This window comes from Rosa chinensis, chromosome 1, assembly GCF_002994745.2.
Source record: "Rosa chinensis cultivar Old Blush chromosome 1, RchiOBHm-V2, whole genome shotgun sequence".
NCBI classification, from domain to species: domain Eukaryota; kingdom Viridiplantae; phylum Streptophyta; class Magnoliopsida; order Rosales; family Rosaceae; genus Rosa; species Rosa chinensis.
Genome location: NC_037088.1, coordinates 23,244,568 through 23,248,493, shown reverse-complemented (window position 1 = coordinate 23,248,493; position 3,926 = coordinate 23,244,568). Strand labels below are relative to the sequence as shown.

The 3,926-nt window shown below is 36.6% G+C and overlaps 1 long non-coding RNA gene across 1 annotated transcript; it reads left to right on the top strand.

The window, feature by feature from the left end:
- The first annotated feature begins 2,753 nt into the window (after window positions 1-2,753).
- LOC112181949 lies at window positions 2,754-3,743 on the top strand. The gene is made up of 2 exons (XR_005805097.1): window positions 2,754-2,801; window positions 3,448-3,743. It is a non-coding gene; the product is annotated as an uncharacterized LOC112181949 (long non-coding RNA).
- Window positions 3,744-3,926: the final 183 nt, after the last annotated feature.

Genomic DNA, 3,926 nt, shown 5'->3' with positions numbered 1-3,926 from the left:
CTTCTTGTGTTGGTAATGACCTGGTTCAGTTATTTAGTTTTTATTTTTTATTTTTATAATATAGATCACAATTCCTCAAAGGCTTTCTCGATTCAGAGACTAATCTGTGCGAGGGGGGGTTGGTTTGTGTGAATGACCTGGTTCAGTTATTTAGTTTTTATTTTTTATTTTTATAATTTTTTTTATAATATAGATCACACGGGTTGGTGGTTGTGGGATGTTAGATCCACGGGTTGCATCTTCATCTTCTTTCTCCGCAATTTTTTGTTGTTTTCTTTGCCAGTATTTCTTTTTGGTTGGCGTCATCTTACTTGTGTCCATCTCCATAACTCGCTCTTCCCTCTCTTGAATTTTGAGTTGCCTAGCTCTCTTGAATATCTATTTGCAAGCGTATATAATCCTGTTGTTGTTGGTCATGGAGATGTCGAGCATATTCCTCATCACGTTTCTTCTTGGCAGACAGCATTGATGTTTGGTTGGTTGCTATAGTCTTCACAGCGGCTGTCAAATGATTGGAATCATTAGATGCTTTCTTTCCTTTTCGAATAGCTTCTTTGGCAGCCTTCTTTCCTTGAGGCCTCACCGAAGGATTGGGAGTTGCATTGGCATTTACCTCATCTGCATCTATGTCCAACTGGACATGAGAATCAGGAACGGATTGTTGTGTGTGCATTCGTTCAGTTCCTCCGCTGGAGGTTCCTCCAGCCGAAGAGGAATGACTTGGAATGTCACTAAACTGTTGAAACCCCTTAACAATCTCATAACATTCTAAACTAATGAAATCACTTTTTTTTTGTTTTCCTTTCAATTTGGTCATCGCAGCTCTCCACAAATCTTGTGCTTGACGTCGCTATTTAATTTAAACAAAAAATATATAAATCTATTAGTACAAATATAAACGAGGTAAAATGTATCAACTATTTAAATCCACCTACATCACCTACTAACTTTAAGTATAAGGTGAGTATAATGTATAATTAAAATAAATTGAAGTCTAAAGTATGATTATGAAGTACTAATTGAAAGTATAATTATCAACTAAATTTTAATATATCAACTAATAATTTAAATTATAATTATCAACAAAATATTTCAACTAATAATTTAAAGTAAGATGTATCAACTAATTAAATTTTAATATACACTAAAAGAATCATAAAAACTAATATTCATGTTACACTACAAATTCATACCTCATCAATCATATTCGCACCACTCTTGTACCAACTTTTCGCTTGCCTTAACGCACAATGCCAAGCATAAAGTTCGACTTTCAAGGTTTTCCACCTCCCTTGAAAAGCTTGCAATGATCGGACATATCCATCCCAATTTTCGGCATAGTGTTGGCGTGCCTCTATCCATAGATCATCTTTTCTGCGTTCCGTACCCTTTGCCGGATCTTGGCTAACAATCCTCCAAGGCTTGCACAATTGAATGTCTTCATTAGTCTGCCAACGTGTCCCGTCAATGCTTGGATCTCCTACGGGTTCGACAATCGTATTTCCTCGTACGCTCATATTGAAATAAAAAAAAAAATTTGGAAGATGAAAGCTATGAGGAGAAGGAACAAAAAATTTTGATGAAGAAATATGATATTTTTGGTGTGAGAAGTAAAATAGGAGGTGAGGTATTTATAGGAAATTTTTGTAATATTTGTTTTTTGTTACCGTTGTACACCACCGGTTACAAAGAATTTTTTTTTTTTTTTTTAACCTCTGCAAAACAGGAATTATAGGTCCATAATTCTTTGTCGTCCGATCCCTTCAATTATCATAAGCAACGGTCCAGATATGTTGACCGTTGCATTCAAATTCCCATGCACAGCCAACGGCTACCTGCCACGTCTCCAGCCGCATGCCGCTACATGCCAAAAAACTGGTTCGCACGCTCCTGCACGCTTGTCGGCTCTACGTGACAAGCGACTGCCTCCCACTCTACCAAGCCGGCGCGTCTCCCCTCTCCTCTTCTTTTTGGGCCAGTGTGGCAACCTGGGTCACGGGCTCAGTCACCCTCCTACCCGAGCTTGTGACCTGGGCCGCCCACGTACTGTGCTCTTGCCCCAGATCCGGTGGAAGCTGGAATAGTGAAATTCTAGTGTCCCAAGCTGCCAAATGACGTGGTGCCCGGGAAAAACTGAGCCCGGTGAACTTGCTCTAAAGGAAGGCGTAGGCTTTGGTTTCAAAAGCTTCACCAAAAAATTGATCTTCCAATATTGCCCATTTTTACATAAAGTTAGACTAAAATAAGGACATCATGCAAGGTTAATACTGTAAAAATATTAAAAAAATAAAAGAAAATATAAATAAGAAAAATGATGCTGAAAAGAGAAAAAACGAAAATAAAATAGGCAATGCAGTTGCACACGATCTCTAGAAGAAACAACAACCGCCATGGCGCACGATCTCAAAATGAACGGAGAAGAAAGGTTTTTTAGCATCCCACCATTTTGAGTTTAAGTGTTGCGAGAATTGCAAGAAGGTGATCGATTTTGTTTTGTTTTGTTTTGTTTTTTTTTTTTCTCATAATGGTTCTCGGTTTAGTATTTGGAGCCCATGGCTTTTTTGTTAGTTGCTATTTAGTTGCAGTTAGTAGTCGATCTCTTGTTTTTTGATGAAAAGTTGGAAAATTAGAGACGGAATTCATACTAAATTGATTTTGGTTAATCAATCCTCTCTTCCTTCTTCTTTGTACAGTGCGCTTCAAGGATTCTTACTAAATTTTCTTAGTCAAAATGAAGCAGTGTTACTCGAGTCCTGATCTTGCACCCAGGAGAGAAGAGAATTGAGAGAAGAGTCATAAAGGTGAATGCTTTCTCTTGCCCTGTGCTTAATTTTTGTTGGACTGTTAAGGAAACATAGAACGACGCAAAATCTAAACCTTTTATGCTTATTTATTAGTCACTGCTTTGATTGTTTTCCACTTTCATGTTAAGCCCAGTAAAGCCCCAATTCATTCTTTGTGTTATCTTTTTCTTCTTGATTCTGTGGCACATTGTTCTTTTGTGGCAGAGCATTCATAGAGTTAGCTTGATGAACTACAATAACTATAACTATCAGGTCCCTAGCATTTTAAGGGTGCCTCTATAAGCACCTTTGCACCTATTCTGTTTGCAGACAACAATGGTTTCGATATATGAGTCATTGGAGAACCAAATAGTTACCCCCCACATTTTCTTTTACTTTGGATCCAAGGTCAGTTTCCATCTTCAGTTATGCTCTTTAGTCAGTTCAGTGTTAAATTTGGTTGCCAGTCCTTAATCGATTGTGCATTTTTTCCCCCTAAGTCTGAGCAATTTTGGAAAGAATTTCAAGCTTTTTATTGTGTTTGTTCATTTACCTCCTGTTTTAAAGATTTTTATGATATCAATGACATGCATTTATTACACAAAATCATATAGATTATGACATTTGCTTGAATTGGTACTGTATTCATTTGATCTGCTCGCAGATTACTTGGATGTGGATTTTGTTTTATGAGGTGATAGAAGAATTACGAATTAATGAAATCTCAGCAAGTGTCAAGTTCTACTGCATTTAAAATTGCAAGGGAAGAATATCATACAGATTATGACATTTGCTTGAATTGGTATTGTATTCATTTGCTCTACTTGCAGATTACTTGGATGTGGATTTTGTTTTATGAGGTGATAGAAGAATTATGAATTAATGAAATCTCGATCAGCTAGTGTCAAGTTCTGCTGCATTTAAAATTGCAAGGGAAGAATAAAAAACCTCATTGGTGTTTAACATGTTTATCATATTTTTTTCCTTTGATATTCAATTAACTTCTCTATCATTTGATTTCGACATTACCCTACCTATGGTTTTTTCTTTGGTACAAAACTAGATGCATATGGATACCATCTTTTAGCATGAAATTTGATTCTTTTTTTTTTCTTTCTCATTCTGCTCTACTAAGGACCTTTC